General features: G+C 41.4%; 1 protein-coding gene and 1 pseudogene across 2 annotated transcripts in view; both read right to left on the reverse strand.

The window, feature by feature from the left end:
* The window catches only part of EPHB2 (EPH receptor B2), a 263,109-nt gene that overhangs the window by 96,070 nt on the left and 147,952 nt on the right, over positions 1 to 19,087 (reverse strand). The window lies entirely within an intron of this gene.
* LOC111719880 lies at positions 7,026 to 7,124 on the reverse strand (annotated as a pseudogene).

The following is a 19,087-nucleotide window of genomic DNA, read 5'->3' on the forward strand; positions in this document are numbered from 1 at the left end:
CAGGGAGAGCTCAGGGGAGGGCTCAAGGGAGGATAGGAAGGGCCAGAGGTCATCTTTTTGTGAAATGACTTTGAAACAAAGTTTTATGAAGGTCCAACGCCTCCCTCCATCGGATGGGTCGAAAGTTGACGATTCTGCCAACAGCAAGATTTATGGCCCAAGCCATCTCTGGTCAGCGGGATGGCAAAATTTACAAGTTGCCGGGACTTGAGCTTTTTCAGAGCCATCTAGTTTAACTGTGCTTTCTTTTCTTATGGCTTCTTCCTCAATTGTCTCCTTTATTTGAGAAAGTGTGTTTACTATTAGGGGAGCTGTTTTAGGCTTTTCACGGATTTTTAAAAGAGAAAGAAACTGAGTGGAGACATCAAAGCTGCCCTGATGACAAGCCACTAATCCCACAAATGCTCCCTTATCTCAGACTTTATAAAAGGGGAGAGGGTGGTCTCCCTAAAAGCCTCTCTGAAAGCCCATAAACACGAGAATCCATAAACCTGACAAGCACTTAACTCCAGCCCCCAAATGGGAACAGAGCCCGGGGTTTGGCCTGTCAGGCGCCCTGGGTGCCACTCTTAGCTTTGTGCTCACCAGCAATGGGATCTTGGACCAGATTCTTTCCTTTCCTGAATTCTGGTTTCCTATGAGTGAAATGAGAGGGGTGGAATGGATGTTCTCTAAAGTCTTTGCTGTTATTAGATCAATTCAAGCATTTATTAGTAGACCTACTATGTGCCAATCATTGTACTGAAGATATAGAGGTGAATCATCGAATGTTGGAAGTCTAAAACTAGAAAGGACTGCAGGGGCCACTTAGTCCAACCTTCTCATTTTACATAAGGGGAAATTGAGGCACGAGGACTTTAAATGATTTAGTCATAGTTAGAGTTGGAAGAGATCTCAGAGATTACCTATTCTGACACCTTTATTTTATAGAGGGGGAAGCTAACGCACAGGGACTTTAAATGATTTGTCATAGAGTTGGAAGAGATCTCAGAGACACCTGTCCAACTCCCTCATTTTACAGAGGAGGAAACTGAGGCACGGGGATTTTACATGACTTAAAGAATTGGAAGGAAACTCAGGGACCACTTAGTCCAATCCTTTTGTTTTATAGAACGGAAAACGGAGGCACAGAGATTTTAAGAGTTGGAAAGGACCTCAGAAACCACCTAGTCCAATCCTTCCTGAAAGGAATTTCCCATGATAACATACTCAGTAACCTTTGCTTAAAACTTCCAAAGAAATATAGAACCTGCCTATCTATAAAGAACTCCAACATTCAATTATGAACAAGAAGGCAGACGAAAGACAAACACAGGGAGGGAAGAGCAGGAAAGGGAAGAGGCTTGGAGGTGGGAGACTGATCTTCCCAGGGCCTTAGATTAGAGAAAACAGGCCTCAGGCTCTGAAAGGGGGGGGGGGGGGGGCTCTTCTACATCTTGTGAGTGACAGTTTCCAAGCGCAGGACCCCTCCTCCCATCCCATCAAACACACTTGGGCTGGAGGAGATGAGGCTGCTGGTATGACTGGGCAAATCAGTTAACCTCTTGGCTAAACTGAGATGTATCATCTCCCAGGCCCCAGTCAGCCATAAATGCCGAATTCCTGTCATCATCCTATGTGATCCTGGAGGATGGGAAGCAGACTGAGCTTTGTGCTCCTAGACTACCCTGCTTATTCCCCTGCCCCATCCCCCTCGCTGCCTTTGCTGGCAACAGTAAGGGAGAAAAACTCGCAGTGACCTCCAGCCTAGGAGTCTGCTTCCCATCGCTTTCATGCTCAGCTAGTGAGTCATCCTGCCACTCAATGGGACCGATTTTCTTGGATGGTTAGTGATGATTCTCTTACTACGAGGTTCTACAGGGACACACTCACAAGTCAGATAATAAAATACATTTTTCAGCATGTCTTTGGAGCATATAGAGAAACAAAAGATATTAAAATCCCTCTTGATGAAGAATCTTGGGGATTATTTGGTTCAGATCCTCCTTCATGTAGGAACCCCTCCTTCTCCCTACAACACGGCCAGCGAACGGTCCCGATAAACCATTCCCAATGACAGACAACTCCACCGTTCAGGCAGGTTGGTCCATTTTTGGAAAGTTTTAATTGCTGGAATTCCTGGAGTCCTTCTTAGAATTAGATGTCTCTGTCTTTCCCCCCAGACTCCTCAAATCCAGTCCCTTTCATGATTCGAGGCCTTCAATAATGGGGAATGATCAGAGGAGTCCCCTAACTTCTCCCAGTAAGCACCTAGAATCAATGTGGATCTCCATGGGAAGTTCTTTTATGAAAAAAAGTCCACACTCTCTAATTTTACTTAAATTACTGAGAGATTCATTAAAATGCTGGGAGATTCCTCTGATCAACCCCCATAATATTAACTCACTATAAGTCTCTCTTCTTTTCTGCAGGGCCTGTCCTCTCAGCTCCTGGGAGGTCTGTTATCTCTCTGAAAATGTTCTTTCCTTTATAGCTCTTTCCTCTCTTTCTCCCCAAACTCCATTCCTCTTTTCTCTTTTCTTTCAGACAGGAACACCTTGTTCTTCCCTCCCTATAACAGGCAAGACTCTCTGCCTTTCAGAAAAAAACACAACATTCCCTAGCCATCTCTCCAATGGAGATTGCAAAACATCGATTATCAGCTTTGATTATCCATTCCTTTTGGAAGGAAGGTTGGGTTTATCCATTTCTGAGTACTCGGTGGTTCTAAACATCACAAAATATTATATTAAGATCAAAGAATCCTAGCTTTAGAGTTGAGAGGAGCCTCAAAGGCTGGGGGCAGCTTCTCGTTGTACATTTGAGGAAACCAGCCCACAGTGAGGAGGGGTCTTAGAACGTGGGATCTCAGAAGTGGAAGGAACCTTTGAACACCGAAATATTAGAACCGGAATGGCTCTTATGAAAAGTTAGGGCTGTGTGAAACCTCAGGCGTGCAGAGCTAGACCTGAAAGAGACTTGAATTTACCAAACCCCACATTTTCTAGGTAAGAAACCAAAACCTTGAGAAGTAAAGTGATTTGTCCAACATTACATTGAGACTTAATAATGGTAGTTAATCTATAGCGGTGACAAGGCTCCAAGGTATTAGTTCAAATGAGAATTCTTTCACAGAGTACACAGACTAGCTTGCTTCTCTCTCTCTCTCTCTCTCTCTCTCTCTCTCTCTCTCTCTCTCTCTCTCTCTCTCCCTTCCTCCTTCCCTCTTTCTTCCTCTTTTATTCTCTTTTCCTTTCTCTCATTCTTCTCTCTTCCTCTCTTCTACTCTGTCTTTCATTCTTTCTTCCACTCTCTTTTCCTCCTTTTCTCCTTTCTCTCTTCCCTTCCCTCTCTCATTCTCTGTCTCTGTTTCCCTCTCCCCCCCGCCAAGACCACACAAGGGGAACTACATTAAAATTACAGCAATAGCATTTGGTTAAACAAGAGGAAGAAATTAAAAAGGTAATTAATGGGCAGCAATAATAGGGTACAAGGGGGAAATATAGAATATGTTCCTAGAGATGATTAAGACTCAAACTGGCAGCCATCAGTCTTAGAGGGTTTTGATTTCCATCTGTGTGAGGCAGAGTGCTTAGGCTCAGTGACCTTTGAAGTCACTTCTTGCTCCTATATTATATTAATGTGGTTAAGAGAGCACTAAGGATATTGAGATGCATACATATAATATTATTTCATGTTAAAAACTCTCTCAAAATATACAATATACACATATATAGATGTATATATTTGTAGATAGATAATATATCTATATAATACATATGGGGTACTGATCAAACTTGTTAGCATATTGGGTTTAGCTATAAGGCCCCAGTCTTATAAAATTGAGTCAAAAATATGTATAGAAGAATTGCACATGTTTAACATATATTGGATTACTTGTCTTCTAGGGGAGGGGATGGGAGGAAGGGAAGGGGAAAAATTTGGAGCATGAGGTTTTGCAAAAGTGAATATTAAAAACTATGCATATGTTTTGAAAATAAAAAGCTTTTAAAAATAAAATTGAGATGAGAGAAATTGGAGTAGGTCAAGGTGATGGAAAAATATTTTTAATGGCTTGGAAAGATGTATTAGGAAGAAGTTAACAGAATAGGATTAGAGGCAACTGAGTCCTCATTTTATGCAGAGAGAAACAGAGAGGAATCACTGGATGTCTGAGCTAGAAGGGACTTAGAACATACAATATTAGAACTGGAAAGGAGTTTAGAACACAAAAATATCAGAAGTAGGAGGTGCTGGGAATGTCTAATTCAAAACCCTTTGCTGTATCTTAGAAGCAGCTCTGGCTGTCTGGGTGCATGAATGAGTGTCTTATGACCTTTGGTAGAATGGCCATTCCCTCAACTTGTTTTTCATGAGATTTAGATTCTAAGGTATGGTGGTCAGCAAGCCAAACCTCTCTTCTACCTTGATCCATCCCCAATGAAAATAATGATGCTTTGTTCCAAGAAATGATTGCCAGGCTTCCCTCTTACCTAGCTGGGATCTCTTTTTGGGAGACCTAGTAAACTCTGTCTGCTCCTGGCTTTCACAAAAGCAGCTGTCCTGCTCCTTTCTGAGGGGTGGAGTGGGGACTGGGTTTAGCCTCCCTTTTCTGTATCCTAACAGTCTAAGGCCATTTCAGTGAAATGATCTGTCCTTGTTTCTATAGTGTGGCACAGTTTGGGTGTGCCTTGCTTTATGAAATGTTTATAAAACATAGGTTGTCAGAGCTGGGAGTGCTCTCAGAACCTAGGAGGTCAGAGCTGGGAGGGCCCTCAGAACACGGGATATCAGAGCTGGGAGGGCCCTTAGAACATGGGATGTCAGAGCTGGGAGGGCCCTTAGAACCCAGGAGGTCAGAGCTGGGAGGGCCCTCAGAACACGGGATATCAGAGCTGGGAGGGCCCTTAGAACATGGGATGTCAGAGCTGAGAGGGCCCTTAGAACCTAGGAGGTCAGAGCTAGGAGGGTCCTCAGAACACGGGATGTCAGAGCTGGGAGGGCCCTTAAAACCCAGGAGGTCAGAGCTGGGAGGGTCCTCAGAACATGGGATGGCAGAGCTGGGAGGGCCCTTAGAATGCAGGATGTCAGAGCTGGGAAGATTTCAGGATGTCAGAGCTGGGAGAATTCTTAGAACATAGGATGCCATAAAATGCCAGACCTGGAAGGAATCTTCCCATACAGAATGTCACAGCTAGAAGGGTCTTTGGAGCAAAGAACGTGAAGATTTCTTAGAAGAATGTAGACTTTTAAAAATCCCTCTTGTTTAACCTCCTTGTTTTCCAGATGAGGAAACCAAAGAAAGCCTGGGCCAGCCTTCCCTCTGTGCACGTGGCTGAGCGGTCATTCAGAGGACAAGTCCTCGCCAGGGTCATGCAAGCTCTGGTTCCTGCCCAATGCCTCCTCAGTGCCAGGCTTCTCCATTCCTGCTCAGGGGCCCTCTGGGCACCAAATCTGTTTGCCTCTCCTGACAATGAGAACCTGAGCCCAGCTGAAGTCGCCCACTTTCCCCAGCAACAACCGTGCTGAATGGGGGTGGAGTGGAAGAGGAAGGAAGAGGGACCCCAGCTCAGAAAAGACTGTCAATCCCTGCTTTAGGCCAATTGCTTTCTCAGTGGCTTTTTTTTTCCTTTGTTGCTGGCAACATTCCCTGGCTACTGTTCTGAGAGCTAGCAAAAGCCTCTAATCGGAGCTTTGGGCATTGAGGAAACTCATAGAGTTTCTATGAAGGAATTAGCCTTCAATGAGTTCCACTCCCTCCCTTTCCTCTCAACAAGGTGGATGAGGAAGCTGATGGCCACCTGCATGCAAACTCTCCAGTCCACTTGCCTTTATCTAGTTCTCTACATTCAAATCCACAGTCCCCTTATCTTATCGCTTCCCCACCCTTTGCAATTTCAGACCTTGATTATTTCCACTATCCACATTTTCTTCTTCTACTCACATGCCTTTGGACTCATACAACTGTGCTATTTGGGTCCGCTTCTAATTTATTTAATTTCAACAGTTACACATCCATCATTTTCCTCTTTCCTGCTTAATTCCCTATCATACTCTCCATGGAATCTGTCCCCAAACATTTTCATCCCTTCTCAAGATTACCATGGTCCCCTATCAGTTGAAGACCTTGATTCATAATTCACCAAAAGAGGCCATTTGTTGAGAGAGTCTTCTTCCCTTTTCCTCTTCTCATCACTCAGACATCTCCCCCTGAAATCTCTTCCTTCTCTTATCTTACATGAGGAAATGACCTTTTTTTTCTTGGCAAGGCAAACTCCCCTTTGTTCACCTTGATCTCATTCTTGCTTATCTTCTCCAGGAGATTGTCCCTTCTCATCACCATTCCTTCCCTAACCTTTGGTCTTCCCCTCTCCATTGGCATCTTTCCTGATGCCTATAAATACTCCATGTCTCCCCAACCTTTAAAAAAAGAACCCCTCACTTGATTCATCCATCCTTACCATTTTGTGATCTATAACTCTCCTTCCCTTGGATAAACTTGAAAAAACCACCTACATCCAATGTCTGCACTTCTTCTCCTCTCCTAAATCTGCTGCAGTCTGGTTTCTGACCTTATCATTCAATTGAAACTGCTCTCTCCAAAGTTCCCAATCATCACTTAATTTTCAAGTGTGATGACTGTTTCTCACCACTCATTCTTTCTGGCTGCTTTGCAGTCTTTCACAATATTGTTTTGGATATGTATTTGACTTCTGTAGGTTTTTGTGACACTGTCCTCTCTTATTCTCTTCCTAGTGGCTGGCCCTTCCTCAGTTTTCTTTTCCCTCTCTTCCTCCGAGTCACGCCTACTAAACACAAATGTCCCCCACAGATCTAACCCAGTCCAACTCTTTCTCTGTCTCTTTTTGTCTCTGTCTCTCTCTATCCTTGTCTCTATCTTTCTTTCTTCCCACTTGGTGATCTCATTAGCTCCCATGGGTTGGATTTTCATCCCAATGAGGATGAGTCAAGAACTTCAATTTCTCTCCTGAGCTTTGATCTGTTCCATATCATCTGTCTTTTGGACATCTTAAACTGTATATCCCATAAGCTTTGCTTCACAAATTTTTGTATCCTCCTTGAGTAGGGGCCATGCTAATCTTCTCTGTGTCATTCCAATTTTTGTATATATGCTGCCATAGTGACTTATCCAATACTTGCTCCTCTCTCCAAGGAAGAGCCTTTCTCTCATACCTTACTGAAAAAATTGAGGCATCCACCAAGAGTTCCTTTTTTTTTTTTTTTAAACAACTTTATATCTCAAACCCTATTAATCCTCTACTTCATCCCCTACTTTTTCCTCCTTTTCTGTTTTCAGAGGGAAAGATCTTCAATCCCTTCTCAATTGAAAAAAAAAAAACTTTCATTTTGTTCTAATTTTCTCTTAAGACTATCCTAATTTTTTTCTCCTTTCCAAAGCAAAATTTCTAGAACACTCAAAGCTTTTACTTTCTCATCTTCTACTCATTTCTTAATCCTTTACATTACATCTTCAGATCTTGCAATGAGACTGAAACTATTCTCTCCAAGATTAACACTTTCTCCTAATTGCTAAATGTTACAATCTTTTCTCATTACTCAAGTTTTTAGACCTCTGTGCTGTTTATACTATTGAACATCTGCTCATCCTTAAAGTCTTTCCACTCTAAATTTCTGTGATACAGCTTTCTCCTTAATTTCTTCCTTTTCTCTGTTTTAGTCTCCTTTGCCGATTTTATCATCCTTATTCCATCCCTTGGGCATGGAGGATCCCCTATCCAGTACCCTTTGGCTCAGTTCTTAGTTCCCTCTGCTTTTGGTGATCTCATCAGTCTCAGGAGTTTAATGATCAACAGTCAAGGCCCTTCACCATCCTGGTTATTCTTTAGCTTACTGATATCTTTCCATAAATATGGCTACTAGAACTGAACATGAGATAGTTAAGACTAGGACAGGATATAGCAGCCTACCACCTATTACTTTAGAGTACTAGATCTCTCCAGATACAACATAGAACACTACTTTATACCATTTATTCACAATGAACTGAAACTTCTGATCAATCAATTCTTCAATAAATATTCTTTTTTTTTTTCCCCAGATGATTTGCTTTCTAGTTTTTCCCTTTCCCCCATCAGATTCTTGGGGAGTTGTTTTCTGGGGCCCATGAAAATGTAATGGAGAACAGGCACAGGCACAGAGTGCTTCAGTGTGCTTGGCTGATGAAAATTCCCCATACTGGAGAGCTTGCTTCTAGGGTAGCTGTGATGATCTGTAATGGTTTGCAAAGATGTTGGAGCATCTATAGACATTCTGTCATTGGTTCTGGTCAGCTGGCCACATGATGAATAGGACTGGCCATGGAGATATTCAGAAATGACTAGAGACTCTGTGATTTTCTCTCGGCTCTGCACTCTTGCTTTGACTTCTTCCCTGATGGCACTCAGGGAGAGACAGTGCTATAAGGGGAGAGTCCTTAGGTCTTCTCCCTGCTGAGATCATTCAGCATGAGCTGTATGAAAACAGGTTTTAGACTTCTTGACTAGTTGTTTGTTCTTTTTCATTTTATGTGGAAGGATTATAGACTCCAACTTTGTGAGTTTTGAAAGGTCAAAAGATGGAGCCCCAATATGTCTAGGTATCCTAGTATATCACTGACCTAGTATATCACCCCATAGTTAATGTCCCAAGGAACAAGAAATAACATTTGGTATCTTGCCTAGCAGTTGAAAAACGGACTCATTTGTATGTGAACTTGGTGGGAATAATGTTATATATGAGTTGTTCTAAGAGTGTCCTAGAAACCAAGGTGATATAGAAGAAAATATGACTATGAGATATTAGAAGAAAATGTTTATGCCCTTGCTTATTTTCAAATTAAATATTCCCTTTGTAAAAGCTAACTGACATTAAGTGGATAAATGAAACCTGAGCATTAATTACCAGTACCTACCACAGAAGGAAACACAACGGATGGGGGCTCAAGTCAAAGGTATTAGATGAAAGATGATCTCAAAATCTCTTAGGATACCTTTAGGATGTTGAGGAAGAGATATTTTAGGCCACCATATAAGCCTTTGGATTATCCCTCTTAAATTTCACTGTATAAGATTTGGTCCAATATTCTAGGTTGCTAACATCCTTTTAGATCTTGACTCTGTCACTGAGTATGTTACTGACTCTTCTCAGTTTTTTGTTACCTGAAAATTTAATAAACTGTCCCTCTATCTCTATCCAGTTCACTGACTAAAAAAAATTAAAAGCTCAGATCTTTGGGAAATTCCATTGGAGCGCTCCTTCCAAACTGACAGCAAACCATTAATAACCACTCGTTGGGTCTAGCCAGTCAACCATTTTCAAATTCACCTCACTGTACTATTGTCCAGGCCACAATTTGCCATCTTTTCCATAAGAAGAGCATGAGAGGCTTTTATCAAATGTTTTGCTAAAATCTGGGTTAAATGCCATCTTTATCATTCTCCATAGGAATGTCTAGCTATATCAGGCGGCTATCTTTTTTCTTTCTCCTAATCACTTTAGTCTATCTTGATGTCACTGAAAGAAATTAGGTTAGTTGACTATGATCAGTCCTTTCCTCTGTCACACTGCCAATGTCTAATATCTTAAAAGAGTGGGATCAGTCTCATGAATAGAGGGGAATTGAAGAGAATGTTGATAGAGGAGATGAAAATGTCTAGAAGAGGCTTAGAAGTAAGATGACTCATAATAACTGTGACTCACATTTATATAGCACTTTAAGATTTGCAAAGAAAATATTTGTGGCAGCCCTTTTTTGTAGTGACCGGGAACTGGAAATCGATCAGCTGCCCATCAGTTGGGGAATGGTTGAATAAATTATGGTATATGAATATTATGGAATATTATTGTTCTGTACAAAATGTTGAGTAGGCTGATTCCAGAAAAGACTGGAAAGACCTAATGAATTGATGCTGAGTGAAGTGAGCAGAACTAGGAGAACATTGTGCAACTGTGATGGACTTGGTTCTTATCAACAATGAATGATTCAAGACAATTCCAATAGATTTGTGATGGAAAGTACTATTCACATCTAGAGAGAGAAACTATGGAGAGTGAATGTGGATCAAAGCATAGTATTTTCACCTTTTTTGTTGTTGTTATTGTTTATTTGTTTGGTTTTTTTCCCCCTTTCTCATGCTTTTACCCCTTTTGATCTGATTTTGTGAGTGTTTGTGTGTGTGGGCGTGCGCAGCACAATGAATATGGAAATGTATTTAGAAAAACTGCACATGTTTAGCCTATATCAGATTGCTTGCTGTCTGAGGTGGGGGAGGAGGGGAGGAGAAAGGGAGAAAAATTCAAAACACAAGGATTTGCAAAGATGAATATTGAAAACTATCTTTGCATGTATTTGAAAAAATAAAATGCTATTAAAAAAAAAAAAGATTTGCAAAACACTTTACTCTGCATCCCCTGTCCCTGAAAGGTAGATATTATATTATTATTTCTATTTTAAAGATGAGAACATTGAGGCTAGAAGAGTATCTTGCTGGGAGTCACATAGTAAGTGCTCTGATCTTTTGGAATTCAAGCTGCCCTGACGTTGTAATTGCTTTGTGGGAGAGAGATTGGAAGTTAGAAAATCTCCATTTGAGTTCAGATTTGTAAGTAACTGAGTATATCACCTTAGATAAATCATTTACTTCCACTAATCCTCAGTTTCCTTATCCCTAAAATGGAAATAATAATACACCACTTAATAGAGAAGATTATTATGAGCATTTAATGTAAGAGGATGTAAAGTGGTTTGTTAAATAATGAAATGATAAAAACAAGTTTAGCTATAACTATTTATAGTCTACTAGTCCAACGGAAAAGATCCTAGATAGAGAGTCAGAAATTTGTTCCATCATTATTTTTAGCTGTGTCTAATTCTCGGTAATCCCATTTGGGGTTTTCTTGACAAAGATAATGGAGTGGTTCACCACTTCTTTTTTCAGCTCATTTTATAGATAAGGAAACGGAGATAAACGGGGTTAAATGACTTGCTCAGGGTCATGCAATTAATAAAGATCTGAGCCAGATTTGAACTCAGGAAGAGACGTCTTAGCAACTCCAGCCTGGCAGTGGCTTCCCCTAACTAGCCCTTCCCCCCAATAGTGGCAAGGTGGGTTTTGCCCAATATGTATTGGGACCTGGATAAAGAAAAAAACAAAATGGTATTTGGCCTCCAAGAGCTTACTATCTGTCAGAGAGATATACATACACATACAAGTTAATTCTAGATATATTAATAGGTCAATACAAGATAATCTGAGTGGGAGGTACCAATAGCTGGGGGGATCAGGAAAGACTTCACATAAGAAATGTTGCTTAAGCTAAGTTTTGAAAGAGGCAAAGAATGCAAAAAGGTACAAAAACTCTTATGAATGGCTCTAGTTGCTGCTGCTGCTGCTATGGTTTCCTTTCTGTTGGTTGGCAACAGCCAACCCAGTCCATTTCCTATTTGCACGTCTGCTGGTCACTCAACAGCCTAACTCCTAATTTAGGGGCCAGGGAAATGTATACAGAGCAGCCCCAATCCCTGGCCCTCTGCACAACATGATATGGAAAGGAGAAAAGGTAGCCAGAGAAAGTGACTAGAAGGGGCCACATAGAAGATGGATCAGGCAATCTTTAAAATCTTTTCTTGCTCTAGCTAACATTTTATGTTCTAACGTTATGTTTTCAAAGTTTCCCTTTTAAGTCTAATATTTTATCTTTTAAGCATTGTTCCTAGCTCTGGCATCCTGTGTTCTAAAATCCCTCCTAGCTCTAATAGGCTCTATTCTAAGGTTCCTCTTAATTCTGAAATTCTGTGTTCTAAGGGCCCTCCCAGCTCTGACCTCCTGGGTTCTAAGGGCCCTTCCAGTTTCGACATTCTCTGTTCTAAGGCCCGTCCAGTGCTGCTGTTCTACAATTTAACAATCTCCATTCTAAGGTCTGACAGCCTATGCACTAAACAACTTCCATTCAGCATTATATGTCTTTAACATTCTACATTTTAATATTCTGTTTAAGTCCCACCAAGTTTGACAAGCTAACCCCAGATTTCATCTCCCTTCAAGTTCTAAGCTTCCAGGCATTTTTCCCGCCTTGGGACTTTTGGTTTCCTCTGGAATTCAAATACCTTCCAGGCTCAGAAGTTCCCTCTCACCCACGACCCTTCCTCAGACTGTGGGGAGCCCCCAGATGGAGAGAGGTGACCCCACAGTGCTTGAGACTCCCAGCAGCCAGTGCTTTTGCTCACTATTGATGGCTCCTGGCACCTTCCCCTGTGTGGATCAATGTTGTCAGTGACTGGCCCCTCTGTCTGGGCTGGGTCTCAGCCTGAGGCTTCTGTAAACAATGCTGAGGCCATGGGGGTCCCGGCTGGAATTCACATCTGAAGTGGGTTTTCCTAAGTTTCTCTGTGGTCTTTTTTTCTCTCTGTGCCCGGATTGGGGCAAGGCTAGAACCTCTGTTGAGTTGCCAGGATTTGGCAGGAATTTGGCTTTTCTCCCCTCTGTTGGAATGAAAATAAAATCGACAAATCCGAATTGTCTCTTTGTATTTGCTGGGCAACACACACACACACACACACCAGTCAAGTCTGTACCAGCTGACCCATGCTAGACCACTATCAAGCTCTGTGACCCTAAACAAGCCACTTCCACATTCTGAGCTTCCGTTTTCTTAGCTGTAAAATGGGGCTGATCATTGTCACCCTGTCTACCTTAAAGGGTTGTAGGAAGTCAAATTTAACACATTAGAGAAACAGGAGTCTTTGTAATTACAGCCTGTTAAGCTCCCCCCACCTCCTACAACATTCCATGTCTTTCCTCCGTGCCTTTGCACAGGTGGTCCCACATATCTGGAATGCCTTCCCTTCTCACCTTTGCCTCAAAGAATTCCTGTATTTCTTCAAAGCACAGATCAGGTGCTACCTCCTCCACAAAGCCTTTTCTAATTAGTCCAATGGTTTTCTTGAATTAAACTACAGTTTTTCAATGAATAAAAATCCATTTTTTTGGTTCCACTTCCCCGCTATGAAAATGGAGCATAACCTTTGTAACAACTAGCCATAGACAAGTGAGTCAGTTAACTATCATGTATTAATCAACTAATTAATTATTAGTTCATTAAATGTTTATTATGTGTCAGGCAAAAAAAAAAAAGGAAAAGACATTCTCTGTTCTCAAGGAGCTCACGATTTAATTGGGGGGAGGGGAAGGAGACAACATACAAACAACCACTTACCAACAAGATATAGATAGGAGAAACTGGAAATAGTCTCAAAGGGAAGTGTGAAAATTAAGGGAGACTTTTTGCAGAAGACTGGATTTTAGCTGGGATTTGGAGAAACTGAGGAAGGAAGGAAATGGAGATAAGGAGAGAAAACATTTCAGGCATGGGGAAAACAAGAGAAAAGGCTGTCAAGGAAAACAAATTCCTGCCTTGGTAACGGGCTAAAAAATGTATGCCTCATTCTGTACCTGGAGTCCCTCAAGAAGTGGACAGCAGCAAATGGTAATCTCCACAACTGGTAGTGCCTTCTTCATTTTGAAGTTACTGTATAATTATTTGCTTATATATATTAGTAGATTATAAACTCTTTGAAGGAGGGCCCTGATTGTTCTTTTCATTTTTGTGTCCCAGGTACCTTTTGTGTTGACTCTTACATAGTAAGTGCTTAATAAATGCACATGGAAGGTATTTGAATTAGGAAAACAGAGTCAATCAGAGGAACTTCTGTTTGGCAGAGGACTGGAGGAGAGGCAAATGAAAAGAAGAAATGTTGACTTTCCTACTGTGATTATCAGCTTCTCTCCTCCATCTTCAAAGAGTTCTTTGTTGTCCCTTATGTTGATTATTATATCCTATAGTTTATGGGATTATATATTTGTATATGTGTCTCTTCATTCATTACATAGTCTGTAAACATGGGGGGCTATGTCTTTATCTTTATATTTCTTTTAATGACTATCATAAGGATACAGATTGTGTGATTAATAAATGGTTGTTGGATAAGAGCAGAATGAATGGATGTTGCCCAGGAAACTTTGAACAAATTCCTTCTCTAGTCACTTTCTGGGAAGTTACTTAATCTCTCTGGGCCTCAGTTTCTTTATCTGTTAAATGAGGAAGTTGGGCTAAAATGGTCTCTAAGGTCCCTCCTACCTCTGACATTTTATGTTCTAAACTCCTTTATGACACCGATATTCTATGTTCTAAGACCTGTCCCAGTTTTGCCATTTTATGTTCTAGGCTTCCTTCTAGCTCCAATATCTGTGTTTTGTTATCTCTGTCAACTTTTACATTCTGTGTTTTAAGGCCTCTTCCAGTACAGACATTCAGTGTTCTAAGGGCCCTCCCAGCTCTAATACCTTATGTTCTAAGGGCCATCACAGCTCTGACATCCTGGGTTCTAAGGGCCCTCCCAACTCAGACATTCAGTGTTCTAAGTGCCTTCCCGGTTCTCAGTCCTGGGTTCTAAGGTCCCTCCCAATTTTGACAGTTTCTGTTCTAAGAGCCTCCCATCTCTGACATTCTATATTCTAAGGGTCCTCCTCATTCTCTACCCTGTATTCTAATGTCCCTCCAGTTAAAGTCCCTTCAGCATGCTGCATTGAAATGGTTCTTTCATCTTGCATTCCTAATTCTGTCTCCCCCACATACCCAATCAGTTCCCAAGCTTTGCCAATTACAATTCCAAATTTCTTTTATCTGATTTCTTTTCTGTACTCCCAGGACCACAAGTCTAATACAACAGGACTATTCCAATTGCCTCCTAATTGGTCTCCCTGCTTCAATTTTTTTCCCTCTCCAATTCATCCTTCACAGCAGCCACCAAAGTGATTTTCCTAAAGTGATGGTCTAATCATTTCATTCTCTTTTTTTCCTCCCCCTACCCACAATACAACAAACTCCAACAACTCCCTACTATCTCAAATACAAATACCTCTATCCAGTATCCAAAGCCCCTGCTCCAACCCCCCTTTCCAGTCATATTTTCAATGACTGCCCTTTTGCCTGACCAAACCGATCTCTATTATGTTTGTTCCGTACAGTGCCACATCTCCCGCCTCAGTGCCTGTGCTCAGGCGGTCCCCTCTGCCTGATGTGCTCTCCCTGCTTACCCAAAGCCTCTTATGCTCTTTGGTTTCCTTCCAACCCGAGGGCTTTTTTCCCCCAGAGTCTCTCAGGACTAAAAGACCACCTTGCAGAAGGCTGAATAAATCCTCTACTTGCACCAGAGACATTTACTGAGCCATGAACTAAAAAAAGCAACAACACTAACGTGCTGAGCTCCATCCAAACAGAAATAACCCAAGTATTGATTTTTCTCCCCTTTGAACCACACACTGAAGTGAAGTCTACAAAAACATCTAATGCCCAGCGAACATGTTCCTGCTGGAAATGAGGAGCAATGGGGTGCAGTGGGGGAGAGGATGTGGCCTGGAATGGCCTTGATTGGGTCCTGGCTCCAATACTTTGTGTGTGGGATCTAAGATAATTTATTTGTCCTCTCAGATCATCAGTTTCCCTATCTGTAAAATGGGGTTACCTATGGAATTATTCCTTGCCCATGGAAAGAGGGTAATCATAGTGTTAGATCTGGTAGGGATCTTAGAAGCTATTGAATCCATGACCTTATTTCATAGATGAAGAAATATTGCCCTAAGAGGTTTAGTGTCTTGCCTAAAGTCTGCATATATAGCAGAATTGGGAATTAGAATCCAGGCTTCATTTAATGTAATCAGAGTTGTCCATTTTGCCTTTCATAATGTTCTCTAGTTTTTCTTTTGTCATAAATTCCTCCCTTCTCCAAAGATCTGATGGGTAAATTATCCCTTGTTCTCTTAATTTGTTTATGGTATCATCCTTTATGCCCAAATCATGCACCAATTTTGATCTTATTTTGGTATGGAGTGTGATATGTAGGTCTGTGCTGAGTTTCTGACACGTTATTTACCAATTTTCCCAGAAATTTTTGTCAAAAAGTGAGTTCCAGAGGCTAGAGTTTGAAGATTTATCAAACACTAGATTACTACAGGCCTTGATTATTACATTGTGTATTTAGTCTGTTCCACTGATCCACCACTCTATTTCTTGGTCAGTACCAAATCATTTTGATGACTTGCTTTATAATATAACTTTCAGGTTTGGTACTGCTAAGCCCACCTTTGTATTTTTTTTCCAGCAATTCCCTTGATATTCTTGACCTTTTGTTCTTCCAGATGAATTTTGTTATTATTTTTTCTAGTTACGTAAAATAATTTTTGGCAGTTTGATTGGAAATGAACAAGTTGATCAATTTAGGCAGAATTGTCATTTTTAATATATTAGTTAGGCCTACCCATGAGCAACTGATATTTTTCTAATTGTTTAGATCTGACTATATTTGTATGAGAAGTGTTTTGTAATTGTGTTCATATGGTTCGTGCATTTGTCTTCCTCTGGCTTCAAAACCATATATCTTTCCTGCACCACAAATGCCACCTCTTTTTTCCAATCCCATATTTTCCTAAGGACATCTTTTAACTCCAGTTCTTACATGTTATGTGTTGCTTCCTGCTCATACCCACTATGCTCTTTTTTGTTCTCTGAGAGATACTCATTTTCAGTTCTTCAGAGACTGGAGTATTCCATGTCTCACAGCAATACGAGAGCCTTGGAAGAATATTGGTATTAAAAGGATGTGCCTTGATTTCAGGGATAATACCTGGGGTCATTAAAAGATCTTTTCAATTTTCCAAAGGCATTATTAGCAAAAATAGAGAAGAACAAAAGATTAGACTGGGAAAGCAGGTTGAATGTCAGACTAAGATTGTGGAAAATTATCTCTTTCTCTTGTTTCTGTTTTCATTTTTCTTTAGAAAAACCTCACTGATCATCTTTCTATGTAGCACTTGAAGCTTTGCAAAGTACTCCAATCATAACTGTACTACAAGAGGGGTAACACTTTGACTATTAGCCCCATTTTAAAGAGTTAAAAACTGAAACTTAATGGTGAAGTGATTCATGTAGGATCATAGAGCTCAGAATGGATGGAGTTAGGAGGTCGGGTGCTCTTTCCAATATACCATATCATTATGTTTCCTCCCTTCCAATCCATGCTGTATATGCTATCTGATCTATCTTCCTGATCCTGTCGGACTCTTGGTCAAAGACCTTCAAGAACTCCCCTTGCCAAATGAATGTACACACATAGCAGACTGCTTGCTAGCATGGGGAAGAGAGAGAAAAATTTGCAACTCAAAATCTTACAAAAATGAATGTTGAAAACCATCTTTATATGAAATTGCAAAAATAACATGCTATTTAAAAAAAAAAAAAAACAACCTCCTCCAGTGCCTATAAGATAAAGTCATGAATGGATGGATATCCTAACATTCATTTGGGAGGAAGTATGGCGAAGTAATACTGGGTTTGGGCTCAATGGATTTGTGTTCAAACTTTACCTTTGTCTCTTGTTCTTGTATGTCTGCTGATTAAAAGAGTTAAAATGAATCGCCTCATTGTAAAATGAGGGGATTAGGCTAGATGGTGTCTAAAGTGCTTTCCTGTTTCAAACCTATGAAGACTCTTCCTTTACTAGCCTCAATAGTTTGCTAAATTTACAGCATACTTCATCCCAATGTGGAGCCAATATCCCAGTAAAACTGCCCTACTCATTGAGTCCCAAATGAGACAGGAACAAGAGGCATTATCATCCCTATTTTCTTTTCTTTTCTTTTCTTTCTTCTTTCTTTCTTTCTTTCTTTCTCTCTCTCTCTCTCTCTCTCTCTCTCTCTCTGTGTGTGTGTGTGTGTGTGTGTATATATATATATATTTTCCCCCCCTGAGGCAATTGGGGTTAAGTGACTTGCCCAGAGAGACACGGTTAGGAAGTCTTAAGTGTCTGAGACCAGATTTGAACTCAGGTTCTCCTGACTTCAGGGCTAGTACTCTATCCACTGTGCTGCCTAAGCTGCCCCTATCCCCCCATTTTATAAATGAGTAAATTGAGGCTTGAGACATTAGGGTTAGACCTGGACCTTGTGGTTTGCCTAAGGTCCCAAAGATGGGTTTTGAATGGGTTCCTGCTAATTTCAAGTTTAACCCTTTTCCCTACTCCCTACAAAGTTGCTAGCATAAGACCAAGCCTTGAGAGGGAAAGTTATTGGGGTGAGGGGGAAGGGGAGATCAGAAAAGTCTTTATAGAGGGTTTGGCCCTTGAGTTAGGGTTTAAAGGATGGGTAAGAATCCAGTGGGGGAAAGATCTGAGCACAGGGAATATTCTGCGCAATGAAAAGGCCACAGTTGAGGAGAGGGCAGGATGTTTGGGGTGAGGTGGGGCGAAGAAGACCCCAGTTTTAATTGTTACATGTGTTGTTGTTGTTTTCCTTCTCAAAGGGATTGTTTAATTGTCACACAGACTGAGCGATTATTATGAGATAAGGCTTGAATAAGGTCATGGGGCAGGGTCTGGGCTTCAGCCCAGACTTATAAGTCCAAGTTTTCTGCTCTTTCCACTACCATAAAATGCCTTCAAAGTTATGGAAACCAAGTGATTGAAAACATATAACCTTGCCTAGGACCATATGTAATGGGAAGATAAACACAGAGGAGGCCTGCCCCCTTCCTGAGCGGGGAGGGCATGGGGTTGGGATATGGAGTAGGGGATAGAGTCAACTGCCTGGGGAGGGTGGGGAACCCTGCTGAGAGTTCCCTTAAAAGCACCTGGAGCCATTCCAGGGACCGGAGGCAGGAAGGCGGGAGAGTGAGGAGTCGGTGGTTCCTTGGGAAACTGCCAAGAAAACGTGAACTCTAGCTTTAAAGGTTTGATTTGCCGTTGTAGATTAACAGCCCAGGAGAAATTCCCCCTGGGAGGTCCTGGCATTTGGGGAAGTGGCAGCTCTGGGGCCGCATCCTGCTATGGATGCTCAGCCTCCCCGGGCCCAGCCCAGAGGCCGATGCGGAGGCCTGGACGTGATGCTTTTCTGGGGCCGCGTTTGCAGACGCCGTAGCAGTCGTGTGAGATTCCAGATTGCTTTTATTTACAGATCAAGGGTCCCCTTCCTGAAATCAATTACAGTTTGGCCTGTCTGCTTTTTATAACTGACATTCTATTAACAGCTCCCATGTC

Source organism: Sarcophilus harrisii, chromosome 3, assembly GCF_902635505.1.
Source record: "Sarcophilus harrisii chromosome 3, mSarHar1.11, whole genome shotgun sequence".
In the NCBI taxonomy this organism is placed as follows: domain Eukaryota; kingdom Metazoa; phylum Chordata; class Mammalia; order Dasyuromorphia; family Dasyuridae; genus Sarcophilus; species Sarcophilus harrisii.